This window comes from Blastomyces gilchristii, assembly GCF_000003855.2.
Source record: "Blastomyces gilchristii SLH14081 genomic scaffold supercont1.30, whole genome shotgun sequence".
NCBI lineage: Eukaryota > Fungi > Ascomycota > Eurotiomycetes > Onygenales > Ajellomycetaceae > Blastomyces > Blastomyces gilchristii.
Genome location: NW_003101661.1, coordinates 323,908 through 335,655, shown reverse-complemented (window position 1 = coordinate 335,655; position 11,748 = coordinate 323,908). Strand labels below are relative to the sequence as shown.

The window sequence follows — 11,748 nt, the reverse complement described above, 5'->3', positions numbered from 1 at the left end:
GCAGAGAAATTGATTAAAACTGTTTAATTTTATTCTAAATCATTCAATTCTTCTCACACAATAAGTGTACAACTCAAATCAGTTAATAAAGAGTGTAAAAAAGAATTAAGTATTAATAAAAGCTCTTCAGTCACTGAAAAAGTAATTCTTATTTAAAAGAATATAAAATTATAATAGAAAATAACTCTGTTTTTAATTCTTTATAAGAATATTATATAAAATCTAGAGAAAAACATCTTACTTTTTCAAGAGAAGTAAAAAACTATTTATAAGATCTTTTTTTTGCATTAACTGCTGCAGAAGAATGAGATAGAAACTGCTAAGATATATACTACTGTATACTCTCTATCAAGACTTTCTCTCTTCAGAGTCTTGATATTATAGAGAATATAAGTCTGTTTCTATATAATAATATAAATATTATCAGCAGAATGTAGAGAAACTGATTATTTATATCTTAAAATAGAAGACTTTATCAATGATTATATCAATGTAGAGTTAATTCTCAAATTTAATAGAAATCTAGTGTTACTGTTTTCAATCTCTTACAGAATCTTAGCCCCGGTGGCCGAATGGTTAATGCGGCCACCCGGTAGCACCTTGGCGTGGGAAACCAAGGCGCGTGGGTTCGAAACCCGCAGGGGATACATTAAATCCGGAACTCAAGCACCTCAGGTTCCTAATAAATACAGAGGTGTACAAATCGCTCCAATGAATTGCTCTATGTTCCTGGGCTGAGAAGTTATTATCGCATGTATCTAATTGTCACTCCTTTGTATTTTCCTATGTTCTTGTTATCTTGGCGTGGTCTCAACACCTGTATTTCCTCCTGTATAACCAACACTTGACCTGTATTTAACATCACGCAAGGACTCATCATAAGCTCCGCTTGCATATGAGTATAATGGAAGAATACTAATAATAATAATAATAATCTTACAGAATCTATTGAATATTGAGATATTAAAACTAGATTTAATATATCTCACTGTGCAGAGATCAAAGACTCAGTCAGATCTTGAGATATACTGATTTTATAGTTATCATATCTGCTGATTATGTATTAAGTACAGTTGCTGAGATATCTCTTTATATTTTCCTGCTGAGAATGAGCCAGATTGAGAGAAGTGGTACAAGGATGAGACTTGGTGTTGATGTCTTGATATATCAAAGACAGAGAGAGTTTTTTACAGAGAATGCACTTCAGATGTGTCTGTTGATTATGTGCTTGATACTATTACTGAGATATCTTTTTGTATTTTTCTGCTCGAGATGGGCCAGATTGAGAAGGGCGGTACATGGGTGGGACTTGGCATTGATGTTTTGGAACATCAAAGATAGACAGGGTTTTCATGGAAGATGCTTCTCAGATATCTTCATAAATACAGATCAGGGATCTTTCAAAATTGAGAAGATTGATGCATATGGTTAGGTCTCTTCACCTTACAATTTGTATGGCAATTTGGCCCAGGGTTGTGGTGTGGTAGGGGTGAACAGGGGATAATCCCACACAGGAGTTTCGAACAACGTCTGGTTCATGTTTGGCTGGATAACTCCACCACCATACGGGGTATGCAGTCGGCGATGGGGTCAAAATGCTCGTATGATCGAGGGCTTTTCGATGGATCCATCGGCGGGTTCTTATTCGACAAATTGAGCGAGTTCGTGGTGGAGCGCTTGATGTGCTTTACATGGATTTTATTTTGATTATCTTGATATTCTTTGCTGAAAGTAGTACTTGATTCTCTATCAAGAACTTCATTAAAAGATGTTCTTAATTATAGTATTCTATCTATTACTTCTGAGTATGATGAATGCTTTTTACTGTCTTCTTATGAATTTTATTCAAAAGTTTTAATCTTGCTTTTACTTCTAGTACTGAGAAGTACTCTGTTCTCTGTATCTATTGAATATTCTGACTGTCTATTCTCTTCTTAAAAACATCATCTGTGACATCACTGAGTAATGAAGAATTATATTCAAAATAAGTATAGAAAGAAGATACTTTTAAGATTACATTCTTTATAATATTATATATAAATTCAGTGATTAGAAGATGTTTAAGTGAATTATTCTGATAATATAAATAGAATACTTAAAGATACTGTTCTAATATCTGATTCTGATATTCAGTTTGATTATCTATCTGCAGATGAAATGCAGTGCTGAGAAGATATCTTATTATAAGATAATAGTAAAAAGCTGATCAGTATTTACTAATGAAGAGAAATTCTTGATCTGTTATCAATGATTTTAAAGCACTATGATTATAAATAATAATATCTAAAAATAGATCAGTTAATTCAGAGGCTTTAATCTTTTTATAAGTAGAGATATATTTTATTATCTTTATAAAGTAATTGATAATGACTAAAATTGAGTTATATTCTTTGACTCTTATTAACTTTAGTAGATTAATTATGAAATTCATTGATAAATTCTGTTATAAACTCTTTAAAATAGACAGTGATATCAACTCACTGTATTACTTATATCACAGAATCTTTATTCTTTAACAGATATTGTAAGTTTTAATGTACTCTTTAATATCTGTCTGAAGCTTATTTTAAATATATTTATATTTTAGAAGCTTCTCAATCTTCTCTAATCTGAAGTACTCAGTATGAAAATTATTATAATAAATTCTTAATAACTTCTAATACATTATAATAACTTCTAATACATTATTCTGCTATAAGAGATGAAGACTGAATTATTTAATAGTAGAAGTTTATATTCTTCTAGTTATCAGTGACTTAATTTCTTAACAGTACTACTCTACTCAGAGTCTGTCTCTTTCAAGTTTAAACTGAATTCTTTCTTCTTTAACTTCTGAATTTAAGTTACAGTAGAGATGTTTCTCTACTGTAACTTATTAATGAATTCTAAAAATAGTTAAATTGAAAGATTGTAGACTATTTCATTCTTTATCAATTCAATAATAGTAAGATATAATATAAGAAGCTTATAATCTTCAGTGTTAGTTCTCTACAGAGATCTGAGTTTTCTTTCATCTTCTATACTGAGTTATACAGCTATTTAAATAGATTTAGAAAGTTAAGTTAATAAACTCAGTATAATTAATTAATAAACTCTGATACTATAATATTATTTTCTAGATCTTATAAATCAGCTTTATAAGATAAAACTGTATCTTTACTTAATTTAAATTATTAGTTAATTTCTCTTAATATTCTTCAAATCTTATATTAAAATTAAAAGAATTCTTATTATTTTATTAATATAATAAGTTGAATTACTATACTATTATAAAGCTGTGATTATAATAATCTTTAATCTGATTCAGTAGAAAGTCTTTAACTTCTTCTTAAGTTATAATAGTATTAATACACTCAAGCTCTCTCTTCTTAATAATTTAAGTAGTTACAGAGATGTCTTTAAGAAGATTGATAGTGCATATTACTTATATCTTATAAGTATTAAACTGACTCAGATTAAGATGAAATTACTGTTCAAGAATATAAATAAAGTTATGAAATTTAGATAATATATTTCTCTTATAATTCAAAAAATCTTTAATCTTAATCTCTCTATCTTTATAACAGATGTAGATGTGTAAAGACTGCAGCAGTGACAGAGTAATTAAAGAGCTTATATTATAGTATACAGTAAGTTCAGAAATCTCAGATTTCTATTAAAATAGAGATATATATACTCTAGAGAATAATATGAAGTTTTCTTCAGAGAGTAAGATTGAATCAGTCTCAGTATAAATATATAAGATTATATCAGTCTGTTAATAGAGCTTAACTGATTCAAACTTATAATCAGATTAAGTGATTTAAATTATAATATAATAGAACTGAAGTAGTGACTAGTTAGTAGTATTATATAGAAATAGTTATTTAAAGAGTTATATAAATAAGCTTGATTATCTTACTTAAATAGTGAGCTTATGAGCTATAGAGTTATTATAAGAATATCACAGATATAATACTTAGTGTAAGAGGCCTACGCCGAATAGATCAGTATAATATTGATAGGTCTTATATAACAAAGATAAAAATGTTAAAGAAGAAAAGAAAGAGAAAGTGCAAGAATCAGTGATCAAGGTGAATATTTATACATGTATGTGATGATATACGCGGTGGAGCTTCAGGGCGGAAGAATATACACATATTTATAGCAGTCAAGAATCAGTGATTGAAAATGGCTGAGAATCAGAGCATACATTACACATGTTCATAGTGACTGAGAATCAGTGATTGAGAATGAAAGAATCTACGAAGTGTAATGAAATAGTCTATATAATTGATCAGGCGCAGCTCATCACATTAGCTCTCTTCTTTCAGAAGCAGTTCTCATTGATCAAGAGCTGCTGTTTCAGATAATACAGAACTCAGAGTTCAGATCAGTTAATTATAACTGACTTATTTCACAAGATATTATCAGCTGTGACTGCAGAGTCTCTTATCAAGAATATTCTCAATCTCTCACTCAAGCTCATTATCTTCTTCTATGATGTCTGATGACTGTCAGTCAGAAGTCAGCTGAGAAGAGAATAAATTAATAATAGTGTAGCAGAGTAAGCTTGTATGAAATATATCATGAATCTCTGATAATGTGTTAAGATAATAGTTATGACTATTTAGAACTTCTATCACTTTATACCTGATATGATAATAATCTAGTGTATGAGATGAATATGTGATTCATATATTCTTAAGATTCAATCATACCAGATCTTCTATCTTATATTATTTGATGAAATCTCAGTGAACATTAATTTAGTTCTCTTAATCTTGTTTCACAGTTATCATGAAGATCTCTGCTCAATCACAGACATCTCAGAGCTTTATTACTATATTATCAGCAATCTGAATCAGACTGCAGAGATTCAGTGTGAACTGTATGCCAGCGTGGCCCAGTTGGTAAGACTGGTAACCAAGGCCGCACACATTAGGGGTGCGTGGGTTCGAATCCCACCGCTGGCACCTGCCACTTCTTACCCATGAAAGCCCCCATGTAATAGGGGCTGAGCCTAATTAGTAAGGCTTGGTGCGGGGTAGAACTCCCTACTGCAAGCCAAGCCACTAGTTAAGCGAGATCCTGTGAACACCCACCAGGGCCGGCATGGGGTGTCAATGTCCCACTATCCTACTGTGCACCCGTCAAGGTTCTAATGATATAGAGCCAAGCCTAATGTAGTGGTTATACACTACTTAAGTGAGTCCCTAACTAGGGCTGTCATCGGAGCCTAGCTCCCCCCCAAATACAGGGAATGATTTTGAAAACCACCCGACTAGCAGGCCTAGACGCGCATCTAGGCCCTAGGCAGGGCACCCTGATAGGCTAGAGCCTGCAAGCTCCCTGCCAAGCCCTAATACTGGCAGGGAGGACTGCAGTCATCAAGCCTATGGTTAGTCCCTAACACGGGGCGAGGCCACGACAGCTGATTGGTAGGCCTATGGGCATCTAATGGGGCCGAGATCAGCAACCGGAAGCTTGGTGTGTACGCCACCAAGTGGGCGGTGGCAGCCACTAACTAACGCCCCTGGAAATTAGTGGCTGGCCTGAGAGGACGGACGCGGTGGTCGGTTAATTATAGGGGGTTAAAATGTAATTAGCTTAAGGTGCATCCTGCGGGTGGCTAGCGCCCGTAGTCCTGAGCATATTATAATGCACTGTGCATTATACAATAGTCTCAGAGCCAGATTGAAAGAGAAGTATGATCTAAATCAATTAAATATAAGATTCTTATTCTCAACTGAGACAGGAATTAAATACTTAATAGACTTTCTATCAGAAACTCAAGCAGCTATAAGAAAATGGCTAAATTCAGAATTATCTGAATATGAAGAGGAGGAAATCAATTAGATATAGTCTGTTAAAACAGCTATACACTCTCTTTTAATAATTTGTTTTGTTATAGTCTCTCTTTACTTTATCTTTTTCTGTATCTTTTCCTTTCAATTTCTTTCTATCTATCTATTTAATGTGTCTATCTTTGAGACTGTGTTCTTTCTCTCTTTTCTTTTGTCATGATATTGTCAAATGATTTCAAAGTATCAAAAGATGTTAAAACACTGCAATTTATAAACAGTTTTTATATTCTGAGCTGGAATTTTCTGATTTTGCATATCTAAAATTGATGAATGTACAATAGTTAACTTTACAGACATAGAAAAAACCCTGAGAACTAAAGTTCTCAGATAGATGTCATAGTCTCTGACTGTATACATCTATAATTGAAGAATAATAATAATAATAGTGTGAACTGTATAATCTCTAGAAGATTTAACACTTTCATATGATATCTGTATGTAAGAAAGAACAGACTTATATCTGTTAAAATAACATCTTGACTGCTGATAGTAATTCCTGTGTGTAGAAGAAGATCATATCAATCATCTTATAAGTAATTACAGAACTTATAAAGATAATTCTTTACAGTCTGAATTATTCATTCTGATGTATTATCAGTCTCAGAGTGATAGACAGTTAACAGACAGTGTGTAATCTTGAGAACTTAACAGATTCTAGTTCAGAGAGTACTTATAAATTGACAGCTCTGATCTGATACTATAAATCTCAGTAATTCATACATTCAATAGAACAGACTCTGTAGAAAAGCTTCAGTGACTTATTCAGTATTTATCTTATTACAAGATTTCAATATTATATCTTTACTTAATTAATTTATAATGATCAGAATATTTCTATAACTCTTACTCTTAGATAGATTGATAGTGAAGTCAATTACTACATCTTATCAGATTTTATCAGAAATATTAAGTGATTTTAGTAGATCTTTTCTACAGTTCTTTTATAAGATAATGAAAGAACAGTAGTTACAGTTTCAGATGAAGTATCTAATACTGTTTAATATCTTAGATTAATAGAACTCTCAGAAGATCATTCTATACAGTTATTCATAGTCTGAATAATCAGTTATATATAAATTATACATCTCTTGCATTATTCAGGTGTGTAAGAGTTCAGAGTGAGAGACTCAGTGTTGTTTACAGAATTATAGAGTGTTATTATTATTGATTGAATATTCTGAGATATCAGTTCTTACACATAATTCTGAGAGAAATCAGAGTGCTTCTTATTATACTGCTTCAGTGAGTGCTTAAAGAAGTTTCTCAATTTAAGCTGCTATATGTTATAGCTCATCTAATATAGGTTCAGAAGAAGTTAAGATATCAGTAATAGTTCTAATTGAAGAAGTATGTATAGTGCTGTAAGCTATTTCATCTTGATTAACTAGTATTTTCAGATTCAAGAGTCAGTGCTCTTGATTCATTCAGTGAGTATCTGTTATATTAAATGATATATTCTGCTCTTGTCATGAGAGAGCATCTGTCATTGAGTTCTAGCTGCCAGAACAGTAGTATATTATAAAATAAAAGTAACTTAAGAACTCAGATCATTGTATCTGTCATTCAGTAAGTTTATAGATAGTTATAAAGTATTTAAGATTCTTATAATCTATAACTATTTTAAATTCAGAGATACTTCAGAGTTCAGAGTCTTATTCTTCTAAACAGTATATAATTGTAAGAAGTTTCTTATTATAGATCTCATAATTGTATTCAGCAGAACTCAGTTTCTTAGATATAAAGATATATAATTATAAAATATCTTCATTATTATATTATAATATTACTTCTTCTATTATATAGTTAGAGAAATTAGCTTCAATAACTATGTTATAATCAGAATCAAATGTTATCAGTAGAGAGGTATTAATTAATATCTTCTTTATCTATATAAATGCAGCTTCAGTGTTCACTGATCATTGAAATACTGAGTCTTTCTTAGTAAGATCTGTAAGTGATCTCATAATATCTGAGAAGTTTTGTATAAATTGCTGATAGAAATTAGCAAATTTAATGAAGCTTTATACATCTTTCACAGTATATGAAGCTTCTCATTCAAGAATAATGAAAACTTTCTCAGAATTCATTTGAATTCTCTTATCAGCTTCTATAATAAAACTCAGATACTTGATACTCTTGACTTCAAAATCATACTTATCAATATCTATCAGTAGTTCTGCTTCTCATAGCTGTTGTAATATCTTTCACACATATTCTTGATATTCTTTTCTGAATTCATCAGTGAAGATGAGAATATCATCTAAATAAGCAGATACAAACTCATCAAGAAAATCTTGAAGTACTCAGTTGATATACTTCTGAAATGTACTGAGAGTGTTAGTCAGCTCAAAGAGTGTGACTATTCATTTAAAGAGATTATAACATGTTCAGAATACTGTAAGTCATTCATCTTCTTCAGTGATATGAATCTTATGAAATGCAGTGATGGTATCTAACTTTATAAATTATTAAGCTCATCTGATCTGTGCTAGGGTTTCATTGATGAGAGATAAGAAATATTGATCTTTCTTTGTCAATCTGTTCAGATCTTAGTAGTTTACACAGAATCAGAGTTCTTCATCTGATTTCTTTGCAAAGAGAATAGAGGCTGCAGTGAAAGAGTTGTTAATATATATGAATTCTTTATTCAATAGATCATTGAGTGTCTTTTAAAGAAGAAGGAGTTCATCTTAAGATATGTTATAAAGAGAGTCTTATAATGATTTGAGATTCTTATCATTCTTTTTCTCTAACTTGATACTGTGATTCACTTCAGAACCTTGTAAGAGAGGTATGTTTATAATATTATCTTGTCAGAAGACATCTAGATATTCATGATATTGTTGAGAGAGTTTTGTATGAGAATCTGTTATTATAACACAGAATAACTTTTCTAGAGCCTTTTTAATATTGATCAGACTGATAGAATAGATTGATACATGATTCTGCTATCAGTGAACTTATCAGTAACTCTGTTGATAATTTTAATAATGACTTCTTTTTCAGAGTATTTTATAAGCATTGACAGAGATCTGTGTAAGATTCATAGTTGTATAAATATCATCTTCATGAATTCTATCATCATTAGAGAATATCAAGCTTCTGTTTCAAGCATTCAGCAAGATATCTTATTCAGATAGTCAGACAAGTTCTAATATAAGATTATAATTGAGATTATTAACTTCATATGTGTAGACATCTTCATATTGATGTTCTCTCACATCTATGTTTAGTTTCATCATGTAACAGGTATAAACATCTTTCAGATCATTAAATCCTGCAAGAAGTCAGAGTTTTGATAAAGGAATACACTGAAGGTTATAACATCTTACAACTGAAGATTTTATCATTGCATAGTGGCATAGACCGCTGTCTACCATGGCTTTCATATTATACATGTTATCAACCACAGTAGATACAAGAATCGCATTCATTGCCATCTTCTCTTCAAATCATTGTCGTCCGACCTCTTCAAGCTTGGTAAGACGGTCATTCAATGTCTGAAGCTGTGTGCAGAAGCCTTCATAAGTCTGGTCTTTGTCTACACTTATAAGAGTCTGTAAGAGTTTGAAAGTCAATGTCTTCTTGAGCATGCTAATCTTTATTCAATTCTCTCAAGATTAATCACCTACTTCTAGAATCTTGATGTTGAAGTCAGAGATGAATGTTGTAAGAGAAGTATTTCTCTGTCAGATACTCTGTAATCAATCTAATACTTTCTATTACATGACAGTGTTTTAAAACAGAATATCAAGATATCTCATAATATTATCAGATGTTTGCAACACTGATTCATATGCTTTTATTCATAAATAAAACTTCTGTTTCACACAATCTTTCAATTATTTATTAATATATTAATTTTGATTAATTAATAAACTGATGAAATCTTCATCTACACTCAGTTTTATGAGTATTTTCATTCTTTATAATGAGTAGAGAGTGAGATTAGAAGTATTAAAATATACAGAAGCATCTAAGTGTTCTTTCAGCATTTTTATATTCAATTCTGTAAATGTTGAAATTATATGAGTTAATCATTGAATCTCTTTATATTGAAGTTATTGAGTTGCATGTATATTAACTATTTATTATTATTATAATTTCAACATTGCTCAGAGTCACTGTGATATTATATCTATACTTATATTTAAGAGTTTCATATTATCATTAGACATGATTATATCAATTATTAAATATATAATATCTATGAAATCTGAAGAAGTGTAATCATATTCTTATATATCTGAGTGTCAGAACTCTCAGATCTTTCACTGATATTCTCTTATAAAATCTTATTCTCTTTATAAGATCTTGTTACAGAGTCAGAGTAACTGATAAGTAAGCTTCTATCTGAGAACTCAGTGTCTGCTTAACTGTTTAACTGTTTCTCTATTTCTTATGTATTATTATATATTCAGATATCTCTTGATAAATAATTATTTTTAATAAGAAGATAATGTATAAATAATTATTTCTAATAAGAAGACAATGAATGTTTTTATAATGTAAGAGGTCTATACTGAATAGATCAGTATAATATTGATAGATCTTATATAACAAAGATAAAAACATTAAAGAAGAAAAGAAAGAGAAAGTGTGAGAATCAGCAATTGAGATGAATATTTATACACATATGTGGTGGTGTACGCGGTGGAGCTTCAGAGTGGAAGAATATACGCGCATTCATAGTGGCTGAGGATCAGTGATTGGGAATGGCCGAGAATCGGAGCATACGTTACGCGCGTTCATAGCGGCCGAGGATCAGCGATCGGGAATGGAAGAATCTATGGAGTGTAATGGAATAGTCTATATGATTGATCGGGCGCAGCCCGCCACACTTAGTATACTAAGAAGATTGTATAAGAAATACAGTAACTCTTATATATATTTTGTAGAAGGTGTAAAGCTTGTGTGATTGAAAGGTTGCTAGCTTGTGGAAAGTGATATAGTGGAAGGATTAGTAAGCCAGATCATGTGACCTGACACCCCCACTCACCAGAGTAACTATACACAATGCTATATACAAAATTCGCCTTCAAATCAAGTACAGATACAAAAAATGACTGGAAAATGTGAAGTAATGAAAAATCAGTCATGATATACATCATTTTTTATCCCTCTATTCCTCTATCTTCTTTATATTCTCTTTTCAATGTGTATATTTCAATATTTCAAGTGATTTAGTAAGCTCATCTGCTGCATTCTCAGCAGATGAAACATATCAGATAGATATCTCATTCTTACAGACAAGATTCTGAAGAATGTGAAAACAGATCTCTATATGCTTTAAGCAGTGTGAAATTGCTTCAGAAGAGGATAGCTCTATGATGAACTTATTATCAGCATGGATTGTATAAGCCAGATCATTGACTGTAATGGAAATGAGATGATCATTGATATTCAGATTGTTAAGGCGGGATGGGATGAATTCAGCATCTTCTAGAAGCTCTCAGAGACAGACAAGCTCATATGCAGTCTTGAAGAATGTAATATATTCGGCCTCTGTTAATGACTTAGAGACCCCTGTTTACCAGCAGCTCTGTTATGCAACAGGGCCACCTGCTATGTAGATGATATAACTGGTAGTTGAATGGGATTCTGAATCCCTACCAGCTCAATCAGCATCTGCATATGCTACAGGTTCAATTTCAGCATCTCTGTGATAGGTTATACTCTCATTGATTGAACTCTGTAGATATCAGAGTGTACACTTGTATACAGCTCAGTTCTTTAATATAGGCTGAGAGCTGAATTGTTCAAGAAATCCTGCAGCAAAGCTCATATCAGAACATGTATTGAATGATAGATATTGCAGGGAATTCAATATCAGATTGATAGAATTATAGAATAAATTCTGCTGTGTATACAATCAGTTCTCATCATCATTCATGAAATTAAC

The 11,748-nt window shown here is 31.3% G+C and overlaps 2 pseudogenes across 2 annotated transcripts; both read left to right on the top strand.

The window, feature by feature from the left end:
• Positions 1 to 558: 558 nt before the first annotated feature.
• BDBG_17894 lies at positions 559 to 647 on the top strand (annotated as a pseudogene). The gene has a single exon. The product of its transcript is annotated as a tRNA-OTHER (tRNA).
• A 4,227-nt stretch (positions 648 to 4,874) lies between these two features.
• On the top strand, positions 4,875 to 4,955 carry BDBG_17893 (annotated as a pseudogene). The gene has a single exon. The product of its transcript is annotated as a tRNA-OTHER (tRNA).
• Positions 4,956 to 11,748: the final 6,793 nt, after the last annotated feature.